Genomic DNA, 11,111 nt, shown 5'->3' with positions numbered 1-11,111 from the left:
CTAAATGATTAACACTCCTTACGCCCTAAGTTTAAGTCTCTGCCCACTTCACACTTTCTCTCTGCAAGTAAAGCCAAGCCCAAATAAAGAAAGGAACTGCTTCAAACTCAAGATCTAAAGGCCCAAGACTTGAAGAGTAAACTAGAAGCTGAGAAGAGTAGTATATATAGGAATAGCTTTGAATTGTAAAGGAGTTCTGAAAGCTGGGAAAAAGGAGAATTACTCTCTGTATTTTACTTTCTTTGCAATTTCTAGTTTTATGATGTATTCTCCATCTTTGTTTTCATTTTCAAGAGCTATGAACAACTAAACCCCTTTCATTGGGTTAGGGAGCTCTGTTGTAATTTGATGGATCAATACTAATCTTCATCATTCTTCTTCTATCTTTCCTCTTGATTTTACTTGAAAGCTTTCGATCTTCATCCAATTGAGTAGTTATCTTGGAAGAGAAGATATTCAAACTTGGATCTCTTTTGAACCTTGGAAGAGGAATGAAGAGATCAAGCTAGAAATGCTTTCTCATGCTGGACCAAATTGGGTTTGGATGGGTATGTGACTATAACCCTCTCAATACTTGGTTTGGGAAATGCATGTGGTATAATCAGTGACCATACTTCATCTCTTCTCATGAGCAATTGACCAAGAAATTGGCTATTGATCAAGATTTGAGAGATTGAATTGCAAGAAATTGTAATTCAATCACTTAAGATTGCCAAGGAGATCAATGAGTGCATTGATTGAGGAAGAGATGAAAATGAACTTGATCCGGAGAATTACAACATCTCCTAAGCCCAATGAACTCCCCATCTCTGATCTTACCCATTCTCTTTAATTTCTGTCATTTACTTTTATGAGCAAATCCCCCATTCCCATTTACAATTCTGTAATTTATTTTCAGTCATTTACTTCCAGTCCTTTAATTCTAGCATTTACTTTTCTGTTATTTACATTCCCGCCATTTTATTTTCTGCAACTCTCAACCCAAATCCTGGATTCGCTCAACTAGAACATTCTTCTAATTAAAGTTGCTTGATCAATCAATCCCTGTGGGATTCGACCTCACTCTATTGTGAGTTTTTACTTGACGACAACTTCGGTACACTTGCCGAAGGGAGATTTGTTGAGAGACAAGTTTTCCGTGCATCAAGTTTATGGCGCCGTTGCCGGGGATTGATTGTGCATCAACAATGATTAGATTGGAAGATCACTAGATTGAGCATTTTATTTTGTGAATTTCATTTTCTGTTTGAGTGATTTACTTTTTGTTTTAGTAAACTTCTTCCCTTCTCCCTCTACTCTTTTGTTTTTCTTTGTTATTTTCAATTCTGTTTGCTAACGCACTAACTGTTTGATATATTGCATCACCCACAACTAACAGCAATTCTAACACAAATACTGTCTGCACCTATTTTCTCTACTTGTACTTGTTGGTTGTATGACAGGGAGAAGAAGCGGGGCTTCAACTTCCTTTGATTTTGAATCGGAGAGAACCTTCCTTAGACTAAGGAGGGAGGCAAAAGAAAAACGAGTAGCTGGTGCTGAAGAAGAGGAGGAACAGTTTGAGGAATACTTTGAACCAAACATGGAAGAAAACATGGAAAATCATCATGAAGAAGAGACTCACAACCATGGCAGAGGAGGTGGAGCAAATCATGCTGGGGAGGATAGAAGAGTTTTGGGCTCTTACATTAATCCAAACCCAAGCAATTGTGGAAGTAGCATCCAAAAGCCAACAATCCATGCCAACAACTTTGAACTTAAACCACAGCTCATCACCCTTGTTCAGAACAACTTTTCGTTTGGAGGAGGTGTTCAAGAAGACCCCAATCAACATTTGACCACCTTCCTGAGAATATGTGACACAGTGAAATCTAATGGTGTTCATCCTGACGCCTATAGACTGCTCTTATTTCCCTTCTCACTCAGAGACAAGGCAGCCAAGTGGCTGGAATCCTTCCCAAGGGAGAGCTTGACAACTTGGGAGGATGTGGTGAACAAATTCTTAGCAAGATTCTACCCTCCTCAACGAATCAATAGGCTGAGAGCTGAGGTTCAAACCTTCAGGCAACAAGATGGTGAGACTCTGTATGAAGCATGGGAGAGGTTCAAAGACTTAACAAGGAGGTGTCCACCTGACATGTTCAACGAATGGGTCCAGCTGCACATTTTCTATGAAAGGCTCTCTTATGAGTCAAAGAAGGCAGTAGACCATTCATCTGGAGGATCCTTGAACAAGAAGAAGACCATTGAGGAAGCCATAGATGTTATTGAAACAGTAGCAGAAAACGACTACTTCTATGCTTCCGAAAGAGAGAACACAAGAGGAGTGATGGAGCTAAACAATGTAGATGCTCTGTTGGCCCAAAACAAGCTCATTACCCAGCAGCTGGCTGACCTTACCAAGAAGATGGAGAGGAACCAAGTAGCAGCAATCTCCACTACATCAACAACACAAGAAGGAGTAAACGAAGAAGCAGAGGGGAGTCAGGAGCAAGCCAACTACATTGGGAATTCACCAAGGAAAAACTATGATCCATACTCCAAGACTTACAACCCTGGATGGAGAAATCACCCGAACTTTGGGTGGGGAAGTGAGCAAGATCAAAACCAAGACCAGAGACATTACAACTCCAACAACAATGCAGCTCACCAGCAATTCACCCAGAGGACATCTCAACACCCCCACAACAACACTTCTCCACATCCTTATCAAAACCAAAACAGCACATCTGCTCCGAACCACTCATCAATTGATGACAAGCTCTCTAAGATTGAAACCTTCATTGAAGGATTATGCAGAGACATTCAAGACAGTAAAGCATTCAGAGAGGAAGTGCAGTCAAACATGCAGAATCAAAATGCTGCCATCACAAAACTGGAAACACAAATCAGCTATCTGTTTAAGCAACTTCCTAACCACAATTTTTGCTATGATGCCCATTCAAACAAAAGGGAGGAGTGTCAAGCTATCACACTTAGGAGTGAGAAGGAACTGAAGGAACATCCCCAAAAACCACAAGAAGAAGGCTCAAATGAAAAGGGAGAAGAGCAAGATGGAATGCAACCCCCCACGCCAAGTCTGCAGAAAGAAAAGAAGATACCCTAACTAAACATCTCAAGAGCTCCATACCCCCAGCTATTGAAGAAAAAGGAAGATGACAACCAATTCTTGAGATTTTTGGAAATCTTCATGAAACTACAAATCAACATACCATTTGCCGAAGCCATAGAACAAATGCCACTTTATGCCAAGTTTTTGAAGGAGCTAATGACTAAGAAGAGAAGCTGGAAGAACAATGAAACTGTGATACTAACTGAAGAGTACAGTGCTATCATTCAGCATAAACTACCTCAGAAACTGAAGGATCCTGGGAGTTTTCAGATCCCTTGCATTATAGGAGAAATCACAGTAGAAAAAGCTCTTTGTGACTTAGGGGCCAGCATCAATTTGATGTTAGTAGCTATGATGAGAAAGATGAAAATTGAGGAGGCTAAACCAACAAAAATGGTTTTACAACTGCAGACCGGTCGTTCAAATTCCCTCACGGGATAGTCGAGGATATGCTAGTAAAAGTAGGAGATTTCATATTCCCAGCAGATTTTGTGGTGCTGGACATGCAGGAAGACGCCAAGACCTCCATCATCTTGGGAAGGCCATTCTTGGCCACTGCTGGGGCTGTCATTGATGTTCAGAAGGGTGACCTCACCCTGAGGTTACACAATGAAAAGATGACATTCAATGTGTTCAAGGCCATGAGTTACCCACCGGAACAATTGGGGGAATGCATGAGGTTAGATGCACTTGAGGATGAAGTGCAGGAGAATTTTGAAGAAGATGAACCTGAAGAGAACGAGAAATTGGTGGAGGAAGAAGCTGAATCAAGTGAAGAGGCAGTTACAGCAGAAATACATATACCAGATGCATCAAAGGAAGGGAACGAAAAATCAGAAGCACCCAAACCTGAACTCAAAGCATTGCCACCCACTCTCAAATATGCATATCTAGGAGAAAATGAAAACTACCCAGTGATCATAAATTCATCCCTCAGTCAAGATCAAGAAGACGAGCTACTCAAGGTGTTGCGGGAGCATAAGGATGCCATTGGATGGACCCTTGCTGACTTGAAGGGAATCAGTTCAGCCATATGCATGCATAAAATACTGTTGGAAGATGACGCCAAGCCATCCATTCAATCCCAAAGAAGGCTGAACCCGATCATGAAGGAAGTGGTACAGAAAGAGGTTATGAAGCTTTGGCAAGGAGGAGTCATATACCCAATTTCGGATAGCCCTTGGGTTAGCCCCATACATGTTGTACCAAAGAAGGGAGGGATCATTGTGGTTACCAATGAGAAGAACGAGCTCATACCTACAAGGACCGTCACAGGATGGCGGATGTGCATAGACTACAGGAAACTCAATGAGGCTACACGAAAGGACCATTTTCCCCTTCCGTTCATGGATCAGATGTTGGAAAGACTTGCAGGGCACGCTTATTATTGTTTTCTCGACGGTTATTCAGGATATAACCAAATAGTGGTTGATCCAAGAGACCAAGAGAAAACCTCATTTACCTGTCCGTATGGAGTGTTTGCCTATAGGCGCATGCCATTTGGGTTATGTAATGCCCCTGCAACTTTCCAACGCTGCATGCTTTCTATCTTTTCAGATATGATAGAAAAATTCATTGAAGTTTTTATGGATGATTTCTCGGTATTCAGAGATTCTTTTCCTAGTTGCCTACATCACCTCGCCTTGGTATTGAAAAGATGCCAAGAGACCAATTTGGTCTTGAACTGGAAAAAATGCCACTTCATGGTGACAGGGGGAATAGTCCTTGGTCACAAAGTCTCTCACCAAGGCATTGAGGTTGATAGAGCTAAAGTAGAACTTATTGAAAAACTACCCCCACCCAGTGATGTCAAGGCAATTAGAAGTTTTTTAGGGCATGCTGGTTTTTACAGAAGATTTATTAAAGATTTTTCAAAGATAGCCAAGCCCTTAAGCAATCTCCTTGTATCTGATACAACATTCATCTTTGATGAAACATGCATGCTAGCATTTGCACATTTGAAAATGAGGTTATCCTCTGCTCCTATCATTTCCCCACCTGATTGGAACCTACCATTTGAATTGATGTGCGACGCATCTGATTTTGCAGTTAGGGCAGTGTTAGGACAAAGGAAAGATAACCTAGTTCGTGTGATATACTATGCTAGCAAAGTCCTTAATGAAACTCAAAGAAATTATACCACTACTGAAAAGGAGTTGCTAGCAATAGTTTTTGCATTTGACAAATTTAGATCATACCTCATTGGTGCTAAAGTGATTGTTTTTACAGATCACACAGCACTTAAATATTTGTTTGCCAAGCAAGAATCAAAGCCAAGACTAATAAGGTGGATCTTACTGTTGCAAGAATTCGATATTGAAATCAGAGACAAGAAGGGAGTGGAGAACAAGGTGGCAGACCACTTATCTAGAATCCCTCATGATCAAGGTGGAGAAAATGATACAAATGTGAACGAGCTCTTCTCTGATGAGCAGTTGATGACAGTTCATAAAGCACCATGGTTCGCAGATATTGTAAATTTCAAGGCAACTGGGGCATTACCCCCAGGGATCAATAAACATCAAAAGAGGAAGCTCATGAATGATGCAAAATACTTTGTCTGGGACGAGCCATATCTCTTCAAGAAATGTTCAGATGGAATTCTTAGAAGATGTGTTTTGGAAGAGGAAGGGAGAGAAGTCCTGTGGAACTACCAGGGTTCATGCTATGGCGAACACTTTGGAGGGGACAGAACTGCAGCAAAGGTGTTACAAAGTGGATTCTTTTGGCCCACTCTTTTCAAGGATGCCAAGGAACTAGTAAAAAGCTGCAATGAATGCCAAAGATCTGGAAACCTGCCCAAAAGAAACGCCATGCCACAAAATTTCATCTTGGAACTTGAACTGTTTGATGTATGGGGAATTGATTTCATGGGACCATTCCCAACCTCATATGCAAACAATTACATCCTGGTAGCAGTAGATTATGTTTCCAAGTGGGTAGATGCTATTGCAACCCCAACTAATGATAACAAGGTAGTCATGAACTTCCTCAGGAAGAATATCTTTAGCCGGTTTGGAGTCCCAAGAGCCCTCATCAGTGATGGAGGGAGCCACTTTTGTAACAAACCACTAGAAGCTCTCCTCTTACGATATGGGGTAAAACACAAAGTAGCCACACCTTACCATCCTCAAACAAGTGGGCAAACTGAGATATCCAACAGAGAGCTGAAGAGGATCCTGGAAAAGACTGTGGGTGCATCTAGAAAGGATTGGTCGAAGAAGTTGGATGATGCTCTGTGGGCATACAGAACAACATTCAAAACTCCACTTGGAATGTCTCCGTATCAATTAGTCTATGGGAAGGCTTGTCATTTACCACTGGAGCTGGAACACAAAGCTCTTTGGGCTATCAAGATACTAAATTTTGATAGCATTGCTGCTGGTGCAAAAAGAATCTTGCAGCTGCAAGAGATGGAGGAATTCAGGTCACAAGCCTATGAAAACACTAAGATGTATAAAGAGAAGGCAAAGAGAAAACATGACATGCATTTGGCACCCAGGAGTTTCGAAAAAGGGCAGCAAGTACTCCTTTACAATTCTAAATTAAGGCTGTTCCCAGGAAAACTCAAGTCAAGGTGGTCCGAACCTTTCTTGGTTACAAAGGTATCACCCTATGGCCACATCGAAATCACGGATGAAGGTTCAGAGAGGACTTTTACAGTGAATGGACAAAGACTCAAGCATTATCTGGGCAACATTGGGGAAGACCCCAGAGTAAAGTACCATCTCAAGTAATTTAAGGACTCGTCGAGCTAGCGACGATAAAAGAGCGCTCTGTTGGGAGGCAACCCAACCTCAGGTAGTTTCACTTTCATCTTTATTTCAATAAAAGTCACAAGTTGTTTCCCCTGTATTGTAAGGAGCTAAGTTTGGTGTTCCACACCAGAACAAACCAAGAGTGATAGTGTAATTCTAAGTTTGGTGTTCCACTAAAGGATATTGGTTAGAATTACACTCCACTCCCAAAGAACATTGCTAGCTCCATCCAACCAAGAGAAACCACTTAGATGTAGTTAGACTATAGGTGATCATTGCTTTGTTGATAACAAGATATGAGGGTCTCTGCATATATGCAATGTTGTGTACTGGGCAAAGAACTAAGTTTGGTGTTCACACACCAAATTGAGTTCAAGAGGCACAAGCATACATGTAAGCTAACTATGTCTCAAGTGCTTTGGGAACAAGCAACTTCCAGTAACTTTGTAGGAATCTTATAAGGAAATGGTGCACCTTCACCCAAAGAAGCGAGGCAACAAAAACTAGGATGATGACAAAGAAAGAGGGGGACCAGAGATCATCACCCGAAGGTTTTATTGTTACCTAATTCCATTGTACTTAGAATTGTTGAAAGTTGGAAGTCCGAATGCACTTTTGATTTGTAGTTACTCGCAGTTGAACCCTTTTTAAATTCTGTCATTTAAGTTTTCCTTCTGAATAGGTCCATGATTTCTGGTTTAAATGTCACTGCACCATCACTTAACCTACTTGTAAGCTTGTCCCTTTAAATCAAATAAAAAGAGAATGATTATGTTTGTAAAAAACCAGAGTGGAGTTGATATTGTGGAAGTGCATTCATGAATCTTTGGGGTAGTCATAAGTTAGCTAAGTTGGTTCAACCACAAGGCTAGGAGGACAACTATCTATCTTGAATACTTTGCTTTGGATACACTCATGAGACTAAGTTAATAACAAGATCCTAAGAAGAGAAAAGGGAAAGAACAATGGAAGTGAAAAACAAAAGAAAAAGAGTAAGCAATAAGGCTAGGCATCAATGGACACCAAGGTCTCAAGAAAAGAAAATAAATAAACTAAATGCCTGTAGTGTGTATGTATGGGGGATAGGCTTGAGGGAGTAAGTCCTTAGGGGTGTCTCAACACCTAGCACCTTGAACCAACTGGTTCGGGAGTGTTGGCTGAAAGCTTATCTTAAAGAGTTGCCACCTTACAGAGTACTTAGCCTAAATAACACAAACAACCCTTGTAATAACAATAAAAGGATCAATGAATAAAAGTCTCATGGGATATGAACAAAGTGGGTGTTTTAGGACAGAATAAAGGTCTGAAAGCCAGTAATGGAATGAACTTAAGTTGCTATGCATGAAACCACCATAAAATCAGTAATATGACTTCCACAAGGATGACTCATTCCTCTGGATATTCCATTCATCATTCTCTTGTTCCAGTACTTGCTTAGGGACAAGCAAGCTTTAAGTTTGGTGTTGTGATGCCAGGGCATTTTGGCCAGTTTCACTGACCTTTTCTTTACTATTTTTAGGTTAGTTTCATGCATTTCTGTAGGAAATAAGCTAGTTTTGGGTAAATATTCACTTATGCCTTGACTCAAGCATACATTGTGCATTTTACATAATTTCATGAGGATTTTGCATAAGTTTAGTGACAAATATTATGTTGCATTACTCATGACTTGGATTAGAGCTTTGATGCACTTTGTTGCTTGATTTCAGGACCAAAAGGAAGCAAGAAAAGGGAAGGTAACTTGCAAGATTAATGAGAAAAGTGATTGCCAATAACACTCTCAAAAAGCCATCAATGCCCACGTTAGAGAGTCAAGTTAACCAAGTTAACGTGAACTCTAACGTGGAGAAAAGAAGTTGAGCCAACGTTAGTGACACTCAACATTATCACTAACGTTGGCAATTACTCATAAGTGGCCACGTTAGAAGCCACGTTAACCTAGTTAATGTGGCCTCTAACGTTAAGGGGGGGAAAGAGAAGCCAACGTTAGTGACACTCAACATTGTCACTAACGTTGGCCTATGGTGCAAAGTACCACGTTAACTTGGTTAACGTGGGAACTAACGTAGAGGATGAAGAGTTGTCGACAACATTAGTGACACTCAAAATTGTCACTAACGTTGAAGCAACCACACAACCCCCAAGAGTCACGTTAACTTCCACGTTTACTTGGTTAACGTGGAAGCTAACGATGAGAAATGAAGGATGATCCAACGTTAGTGACACTCAACATTGTCACTAACGTTGGGATGGCTAAAAGATGGCCACGTTAGAAGCCACGTTAACCTAGTTAACGTGGACTCCAACGTGAGACCTAGGGGCACATTGGAACGTTAGTGACAATGTTAAATGTCACTAACGTTCTCGAAGGATGGCAAAGGCCACGTTAGAAGCCACGTTCACCTAGTTAACGTGAGCTTTAACGTGAAGCAAGAAGGGGCACACTGGAACGTTAGTGACAATGTTGAGTGTCACTAACGTTCTCGAAGATTGACAAGGCAACGTTAAAAGCCACGTTAACCTAGTTAACGTGGGTTTTAACGTGAGGCAAAGGGGTGCATTGGAACGTTAGTGACAATGTTAAGTGTCACTAACGTTCCCGAACTTAGACATTCACTAAATAATTAACACTCCTTACGCCCTGAGCTTAAGTCTCTACCCACTTCACACTTTCTCTCTCCAAGTAAAGCCAAGCCCAAATAAAGAAAGGAACTGCTTCAAACTCAAGATCCAAAGGCCCAATACTTGAAGAGTAAACTAGAAGCTGAGAAGAGTAGTATATATAGGAGTAGCTTTGAATTGTAAAGGAGTTCTGAAAGCTGGGAAAAAGGAGAATTACTCTCTGTATTTTACTTTCTTTGCAATTTCTAGTTTTATGATGTATTCTCCATCTTTGTTTTCATTTTCAAGAGCTATGAACAACTAAACCCCTTTCATTGGGTTAGGGAGCTCTGTTGTAATTTGATGGATCAATACTAATCTTCATCATTCTTCTTCTATCTTTCCTCTTGATTTTACTTGAAAGCTTTCGATCTTCATCCAATTGAGTAGTTATCTTGGAAGAGAAGCTATTCAAACTTGGATCTCTTTTGAACCTTGGAAGAGGAATGAAGAGATCAAGCTAGAAATGCTTTCTCATGCTGGACCAAATTGGGTTTGGATGGGTATGTGACTTTAACCCTCTCAATACTTGGTTTGGGAAATGCATGTGGTATAATCAGTGACCATACTTCATCTCTTCTCATGAGCAATTGACCAAGGAATTGGCTATTGATCAAGATTTGAGAGATTGAATTGCAAGAAATTGTAATTCAATCACTTAAGATTGCCAAGGAGATCAATGAGTGCATTGATTGAGGAAGAGATGAAAATGAACTTGATCCGGAGAATTACAACATCTCCTAAGCCCAATGAACTCCCCATCTCTGATCTTACCCATTCTCTTTAATTTCTGCCATTTACTTTTATGAGCAAATCCCCCATTCCCATTTACAATTCTGCAATTTATTTTCAGTCATTTACTTCCAGTCCTTTAATTCTAGCATTTACTTTTCTGTTATTTACATTCCCGCCATTTTATTTTATGCAACTCTCAACCCAAATCCTGGATTTGCTCAACTAGAACATTCTTCTAATTAAAGTTGCTTGATCAATCAATCCCTGTAGGATTCGACCTCACTCTATTGTGAGTTTTTACTTGACGACAACTTCGGTACACTTGCCGAAGGGAGATTTGTTGAGAGACAAGTTTTCCGTGCATCAGTGAACCACGCTGCCTTGTGCTTGTGTTGGGTGTTGAATTCCCACTAGGGGGTGGTTGGCGTTCAACGCCAGCTTTGGATCTCCTTTGGGGCATTGGACGCTAGCTAGGGGGTAGCTCCTTGGTGTTCAACGCCAAGAATGGGAAGGATCCTTCAAAGAAATGTATAGACCATTATATATTTCTAGAAAGCTCTTGAAGTTAGCTTTCCAAAGCCGTTGAGAACGCATTATTTGAACCTCTGTAGCTCTAGAAATGCTCGTTTGAATGCACGGAGGTCAGATCCTGACAGCTTCTACTACGCTTTTCTTTCCTCTAAATCGGACTTTGCCAAAACTCTTCAATTTCAGCCAGAAAATACTTGAAATCATCATAAAACACAAAAACTCAAAGTAAAATCTAAAAATGTAAATTTTGCACTAAAACCTATGAAAATATAATAAAACTTAAACGAAACATAACAAAAACTATATAAAAATGA

At 40.5% G+C, this 11,111-nt stretch overlaps 1 non-coding gene across 1 annotated transcript; it reads right to left on the bottom strand.

Moving 5' to 3' along the window:
• Positions 1-2,035: 2,035 nt before the first annotated feature.
• On the bottom strand, positions 2,036-2,139 carry LOC148571876 (small nucleolar RNA R71). The gene has a single exon (XR_015880348.1). It is a non-coding gene; the product is annotated as a small nucleolar RNA R71 (small nucleolar RNA).
• Positions 2,140-11,111: the final 8,972 nt, after the last annotated feature.

This window comes from Arachis ipaensis, chromosome B3, assembly GCF_059453495.1.
Source record: "Arachis ipaensis isolate K30076 ecotype BB chromosome B3, ASM5945349v1, whole genome shotgun sequence".
NCBI classification, from domain to species: domain Eukaryota; kingdom Viridiplantae; phylum Streptophyta; class Magnoliopsida; order Fabales; family Fabaceae; genus Arachis; species Arachis ipaensis.
Note: the sequence above shows the minus strand (reverse complement) of the source record. Positions and strands in the feature narration are given on the sequence as shown.